Source organism: Mustela erminea, chromosome 17 (genome assembly GCF_009829155.1).
Source record: "Mustela erminea isolate mMusErm1 chromosome 17, mMusErm1.Pri, whole genome shotgun sequence".
NCBI classification, from domain to species: domain Eukaryota; kingdom Metazoa; phylum Chordata; class Mammalia; order Carnivora; family Mustelidae; genus Mustela; species Mustela erminea.
In genome coordinates, this window is record NC_045630.1 from 9800023 (window position 1) to 9807881 (window position 7859).

Here is a 7859-nt window from a genome sequence, read left to right on the forward strand (position 1 = left end):
AAATGCAAGTCAGGAGAACAACAGGGGATGTTCATGTGGGGGTGAGAATTTAGCTGTAAATGGGGCTGGGGGGGTGTCAGGAAAGCCCAAGAAATAAGGTAACAGCAAGCATCTAGCAGAGGTGGAGGGAAAGAACAGCAAATATAGAAAACAGAGGGAAAGGACGGGGAGTGAGATCAGAGAGCAGAGAGAGTCAATGCCCAACGTATCCATTTATCTACTTAAGTATTTACTGAACACCTGCTATGTACCAGTACTATATACCATGTGCAGGGGAAACAGACATGACTGACACAGACCCAGGCCTCCAGCAGCTTGCAGTTTGGAGATAACCACTAACTAGTACAGCTATATGGGGAACAGCCACCCTGATCCACTCCTGAGCTGCTGTCCGCAGAGCTCCCCTGGTGAAGGTCTGTAGACACACTTACTCACCCACTGACATTCACACATGCAAAAACAACACCAAACCAAGCCTCACAGACACACTTAAGAAGCCAGTTGTATGACATCTGCCAGGAAACAGTAATTAGCTAAGATTATCTTATATCGTATTCATTATCCTCTATACAGAGCTGCCTGTCATTTGCAGACTTTAGCGGGCCGATACTTAGTCCACCGCTGAAAGTTGTCAGTGGTTGAGAGGGGAAAAATCAAACTCAAAAAAAAATCAAATCACTCAAAGTGCCTCCAACCCTGTCCTAATTGCCTGGACGCTGTATATATACACTCTGCTTCCCTCCCTCCTTTCGCTTTGTTCTACCCAGGCACACTTTAGATGCCTTGTTTCTTAAGTCTGCTGTGTTTCAGGGCACCTGGGGGGCTCAGTCTGTTAAGCGTCTGCTTTCAGCTCGGGTCAGGATCCTGGGCTTCTGGGATCATGATCGTGGGGATCTGGGATCGAGTCCCAGAGCAGTCCCTACCCTTCCCCCTGCTTGTACTCGTGCTTGCTCTCTTTCTCTCAAAAATAAATACATCAAGTCTTTTTAAAAATAATTTTTAAAAAAAGTTTGCTGTGTTTGTACAGATTCGTTTATTTGGGATAGGAACTGGCAGCGATTGAGTTCCCGCTAGGTACCGGTCACTGCGCTAGGCATTTTATACCCAATATTTCTAATCCCTGCAGCAATCTCACAAGGTAGGAATTACTGGTTTCGGCTTATGGATATGGAAACTGAGCATCAGAGAGGTTGAGGAACTTGGCCAAAGTTAATAAGCAGCAAGGCTGAGATATTGAACCAGGACTGCCTGACTCCCCTATCCAAGTTCCTTCTCCTGTATCAGCTGGATGCATCAGGGTTTCAAAGTCAAAGCTGACATGCTGTGTGACAGCAAGATTTGGCAGTTATAGTGCGGGAGAAAGAGACAAAGCAATGACTACCTTGCAGGGGTAATTTTTGCTATGAGGGAGAGATGTATTCAGTTTGGTATAATGGAGCAAAGGCCCCTATTTAAAGGTGTACGTACGGGGCGTCTGGGTGGCTCAGTCGTTAAGCATCTGCCTTTGGCTCAGGTCATGATCCCAGGGTCCTGGGATGGAGCATCAGACTCCCTGCTTGTCAGGAAGCCCCCTTCTCCCTCTCCCACTCCCCCTGCTTGCGTTCTGTCTCTCACTGTCTCTCTCCATCAAATAAATAAATAAAATCTTTTAAAAATAAAAAATAAGAAAAAAAAAATAAAGGTATACCCACCTATGACCTGTGGGAATGGGAGCCAGGATTGCCAGGTCTTTCTTAAGGAAAGTGGGAAACCTTCACTTTTATGTGACCTCTCCTGGATTTTAGAGGAGGCCAACACTACTCCAGACAAAACAAAGACACAAAAACGTGTCTTTGGCCAACCGTTGGTAAGCCTGGGACTAGAGGGTCGTGGAGAGGTCACGGGCAGGAAGACCAGTTAGGAGGCCATTTGGAGGCATGAAGGTCACCAGACCCAGGTCAGATGCCTCCCTTTTGAGATACCCCTGGGGATGTTCCTTTGGACACTGACACCAGCACCTAGGCTTGGCAAATATGACCATTTGGGTTAATTTTCTAAATAGCCCTGCTATTAGAATGGAGAGGAACTATTTGCGGGAGTGGGCACAGTCTTTACTAAGGGAGAACGGCTGTGCAGGACCCAGCTTTTTAGGCATTTTGGACACCTGTACATGAAGGCACTCAACCCTCTGCCAGGTCCTTCCCTCCGCCTCAGCAAAGTGGCTGCATACAGACGACAAGACGCAGGAATCCAATCAGAGAACCGAAGCGGCCCTTAGACTCGCGGAAGGCCTGGGGCTTGCTCCCAATTCCCTCCCTGCTTCTGTCCCATTGGGCTGGCAGAAACAATGCCGAGGAGTCTTCGGAGGTGGACAGGGCCACAAAGAGGGATCTAGAACCCAAGCGGAGGTGACGTGTGGAAGGAAGGGTGGACCTCCGCTGTCAGGAGTGAGCCCTGTTACAGGACCGCATGGGGAGAGGGACAGACAGACAGACAGAAGGCACTCACGATGATCTGCAACTTCCCTATCCTAATCAGGGTGTCATTATGTCATCCTTACAGTGAGTCTAAGCCTTGCTTATTCTCGTCGGGTGTCACCTCCTCCAAGAAGCCCTCCCTGATCGCCCTCACCCCACTGCACTACATATGCCTCCTCTCAAGCTTCCAGAATCTCTTGCCTAATAGTCTTATAATGATTTGTTTGTGTGTCTGTCTCCCACTGACCAACCTTCTCAAGGGGCCGCTGCTGTAGGTCCCCTTCATCTAATGTTCTTCTAGCCTGAGAGGTAAGCATTCAGGACAGGTGATGTGAGGAACAAGGGAGCCTTTGTGGATCCACATAGCTCAGCAAATCGCTCTGTCCCTTACCAGCCAGGTAACCTCAGGCGAAGTTCCTCCTTCTCTCGACTTGGGTCTCTTAATCTGTAAAATGACTGGGTTCTATTTTCCCCCGAGGGGTAAGAATCCCATAGGTGAAAATGCCAAAATCTAAAATGCTATACAAACGCATGGTATTTGTATAATCATTACTTAGCAAACAGACTTGGGGGGAACATTTTTGTTTGCCTTTCTCGATCTGAAATTGAGTAGTAGTAACATAGTGTTTATCAAAAGACTTTACAGTTCAGTTCGATAGCCCTGGTAGTAAGAGACCCAAGATAGTCTGGGCTGGTAAGCTCTGCCTCTTTTGACTGGGCGTCAACACCAGGCATGGTTGGCCCTCCTTCTAGAACAGCAAAGTCACATTTGACCAAGTGGTCTGGAAAGATTCTTGACTCTTCAGTTCTTATCTTCACGCAGGGTCCACAACCACTCTTGCTAAAGAGAAAAAAAAAGAAGAAGCAGCAGGTGCCTTAGTCACACTACTCCTACAGAAGCCTTGTTATTGCTGTGAATAATTCAAAAAATTAAAACAGATAAGGCCTTAAAAAAAAAATCAGTGCGGTGCTTTAAAATATGAAGATAAAGGTATTGGCGGCCCATCAAGTGCGACAGGCACCTTTTTGGGAACAGGGATGAATGTGCTCGGCCATCCACCCTCACCTGGGACGGCTCCGTGATCCGCGGTTGGACGCCAAGGCAGGAGAGGAGCACAAATGAGGGAAAAGAAGGGAGTTTCGCTTGCAGGTGCTTACGTATCCGTGTTTCCCCCTCCAGAAACAGAGCTTCTGGCCTTTATTACAAAAATACTCGAGCCACTGGGCGGTCCTCTAACAGATGAGCTTGAAGCACGTTCTGGAGTTAGGGCTGGTAATATTGCCCAGGCACGCTAATGAAGCATTTTGTCAACAGAATCTTAATTTACGTCTGTCCAGAGGGAACTGAGGGAATTTACTTTCCTGGCCCCCAGAGAGGTGGATGGGGAAGACATGAATCAACAGGTCGAGAGAGGAGGGCTAGTGCGGATTTAGGCTCACACTTGTATCTTTCTAAGGATGCTCTGATTCCCCCCCCCACCCCCCCCACCCCCCGCGTTCGAGAGGTCTGGTGGGCTGCAAGCTGGGACACATTTCCAGTTTCTTCCTTCATCAGACGGCGAGTGGCGGGGGGTGGGGTGGGGGAGAGGTCACACCATTTACTTAAATGTGAATTCCCAGACCGGGAGCTTCAAAGTTTTTACATTGTAAATAGTAGCGATTTTTCTGCCAGGGGTGGTTCGAATTCAGCTGTACTTGCCATCAGCATAATAATATAGAGCCGGTAGAAAAGGGAATCACTCATTAACAATTCGCCAGAGTGACTGATCTTTTTAAGGCCCTGCTTAAAGCCTCTTGGCGGCTTCCCACCGCCCTGGGAATAGAGCATAAAGCCCTGCCCCCACCCGCCTGGGGAGGGGGGTCAGGGGGGAGCCCTGCTGCCTCCCCAGCCTTTCCTCTGGCTTCTCAGAGCGTCCTCGGCCCCGGGGGACCCTTCTGTTCCCAGGACCTGCCTCGGTGTCCTTCTGGTGCTGGAGATACTCTCCGTCCGGCTAACCCCCAGGTCTCAACGTAGTTCTGACGCCCTGACCAAGTTCTGTCCTTCTGACTTACAGACCCCGCAGCCCAAACCTCCCTCCCTGAACACTTCTGTTGCTACTACAAATCTGCCTCAAAGGAGTGTTGTCAAGACGAAGCAACCGCTGACGTCAGGAGCATCCACCAAATGTTAACTTTCTACCCATTGCCAGTGGCCTTGCCCTCTCCTTCCTGCATCGTATGCTCAGGAGGGCAGAACATGCCTGTCGTGTTCCTCCCACAATGAGGACTGGGCTCGATTTGAATCATAGGTGCTCAATAGACATTGGTGGAATGAAGGAATAGACCCAAATTTGTTGGATGGAGGAAGTGGGGTGGGGGTTACTGTTTAATGGTTACAGGGTTTGTTTGGGATAATGAAACCCGTCTGGAAATGGATGGGGAGGGGGTGTACAATGAAATGGATGTACGTAATGCCACTGAAATGCACATAAAAATGCTTCTGTTGTAAGTTTTTTTTTTTTTTTTTTAAAGATTTTATTTATTTATTTGAGAGAGAAACAGTGAGAGAGAGCATGAGCGAGGAGAAGGTCAGAGAGCGAAGCAGACTCCCCATGGAGCTGGGAGCCTGACGCGGGACTCGATCCCGGGACTCCGGGATCATGACCCGAGCCGAAGGCAGTCGTCCAACCAACTGAGCCACCCAGGCGTCCCGCTTCTGTTGTAAGTTTTATGTGATGTATATTTTACCACGATAAACAATTGTGTTGAATGAGTGCAAGGTTGACTCTTTTAGCTTAGTCTTATTCAACGCTAATATTTTAATTCAATCAATATTCATAGAGTGCCTACTATGGGTAACAGAGTAAGGTACACTCTCTGATTGATGGGATAGTCTGTAAAATACAAGCAAATTTCACACCCAATCACCCTTTCTATGTAAATACTTTTAATCTAGACAGACAGGTGGTTTTTTTTTTTTAAAGATTCTATTTATTGATTTGACAGAGAGAGAGAGCGAGTGCAGCAGCAGAGGGAGAGGGAGAAGAAGAAGGGGGGAGAAGCAGACTCCCCACTGAGCAGGGAGCCTGATGTGGGACTCGATCCCAGGACCCTGGGATCATGATCTGAGCTGAAGGCAGATGCTTAACCTACTGAGCTGCCCAGGTGTCCCAGAAAAGATCTTATTTATCTTTATACCCCAAGTCGCAAGCACATAATATGTGCTCAACTAATGTTTGCTAAATCAAAAATAGGGCATTGACAATAGCCCAGTGTTTAAGGAGGTCTTTCCTCATTACAAAACGCTCCCCGCACCAAATCTTATGTGGGGTCTGTCTTTCTTTCTTCTCCGTTCTCTTTCCTTCACGTTAACAGCCATCCCTGCCTGACTTGGCGGTTTCCTCAATTTCCTTATCCTTGTTTGGCCAGCTGTTTTTAGCTGTTCATCTCTTGCTCTCATTTGCACATGTCTAAGCAAATTTTACTTTTTTTTTTTTTTTTTTTTTTTTAAAGAAAGGCAGACTGCCACATGCAGCAGCTCTTTTGGATGTGTCTGGAGTCTTGGAAGCTTGACTACCCTATGTTCTCCTACAAGTGGACCTTGAGAGCTTGTTTGGAGGTTCTAGCGGGGGAGAGCAGCTACTCACGTACCCTTGACCGAAGAACGGTCCTCTCCTCTGTCGGGGAAGGTCATACTGTCGACCAAGCACGCAGCTTCGGGAGGGACGCACACGGAGCAGTGAGGAGGAAGGGGACACCCACCTAGCCAGCCGGATCAGCCGAATCAACCCTGGCAATCAGTGGGGTGACAGATGTCGCAGCCAGATCTCCCTCACATCCCAAATCTCACTATTTTATACCTTCTGTGCCTTCTGCAAAGTCCGAGTCCTGGAGAAGAGTTACACTCGTCTCTGAGGAGAAAGATGAGTAGGGATAAGACAGGCTTAGCAGATGGGTTGGGCAACACACCCGGGAATCCCCAGACCCCCCCGCCAACCCCGCCTGTCCCCAAACCTTCTGGGCATCTTTGGGGCGAGGGGTGAGTAAGACACACGGCGTCTCAGTAAGCAACCACACACCGTTTGCCCACTTGCTGTCAGCAAGTGACTGTCAGTTGCCCGGTGGTTTCTTTCACTTTCCACTGAATTAACTTCAGTCTTTTCATAATGGACGGAAGTAGATAAGAAGATATGGTGTAATAAAATATTAGGCAGCACTGTAGAGAAGGGAACATCAAAGCACAAAGCTAATCAGAGTGATCAAGAATATTCTGTTTGCGAGTCTGTGTCAAACAGCCTGACCAACGGGAGCGGTCTTTTGTAGGACTTGGCTTTCCAAGGTAGACACCATGGAATGAAGCCAAGAGGTGCAGAGATCACATTGGGCTTCCATGCATCGGATGCATGGACATGGAGGTGGACTTCCCATTCTAGAACCATCTTCCTGACAGGCGTGACATAGCAGAGGGCTTCTGAGAACAGCCTCGAGCCAGGCTGCAAGACATAGAATCCATCCCCCTTACTTCCTACCTTCTGTGAACTGAGGCAAGTTTCCTGATCTTTCTGTGCCTCAGTTTTCTCATCTGTAAAATGACAATAATGATATACTTATTCAGGGAGTTTCCATGAGCATGAGATACACTAATACTAACTTGCAAAGCCCTTAGAACAATGCCAGGCTATTGAGTATTATATCAACATTTGATAAGTAAATAAAATCATAAATATAGTTAATAAAGCCACCCTCTGGCTTACAAAAGAATTTCATGTAGTTAGGATTACATCCCTTTTATGGATAGGAAAACAAGGTTCCCTAAGCATTTTGAGTCAAAGCTGATTAAAAAGAAAAATGAGCATATAATATCTTATGTTTCTTTTTTTAATTTTTTTTTTTTGAAAGAGAGAGTACATACAAGCAGGGCAGAGGGAGAGGGCGAAACGGACTCTCTGCTGAGCAGGGAGCCCGACATGGGACTTGATCGCAGGACCCTGAGATCACGACTGGAGCCGAAGGCAGACGCTGAACGAACTGAGCTACCGAGGCATCCCAGTATCTTTTATTCCTTATCCTTTCTCCAAGGGAAAGGATCAGCTCTCTTTTTTTCCTATTTCCACCGAAAAGAGCAGTTCAGCGGTTAATCACTTAATTTTTATTTGATTACTGTGATAATAAGTAGAATAGTTGTCATTCAAATAAAATATAGTTTGTATCGGTGATATGATGTGTGGCATGGGTCCATTCTAAGAATACTTACCTGTTGATCTTTATTATTACTATGGGTCCATTTTTCCTTATTGCTCAGGGACCAGTATTAATATGAATTTCATGCATATTAGTCTTAATGGTGTATGTTACTCTTACACTCCAACACCTGGGTTGAAATTCAGGCTAGCTGCCAGTGGCTTACTGTGGACTTTGGATTGA

The 7859-nt window shown here is 47.1% G+C and overlaps 1 long non-coding RNA gene across 1 annotated transcript; it reads right to left on the reverse strand.

Annotated features, from left to right (window-relative positions):
* Window positions 1-5515: 5515 nt before the first annotated feature.
* Window positions 5516-7482, reverse strand: LOC116576504. The gene is made up of 3 exons (XR_004280183.1): window positions 7465-7482; window positions 6192-6197; window positions 5516-5587 (listed from the first exon to the last, which is right to left on the reverse strand). It is a non-coding gene; the product is annotated as an uncharacterized LOC116576504 (long non-coding RNA).
* Window positions 7483-7859: the final 377 nt, after the last annotated feature.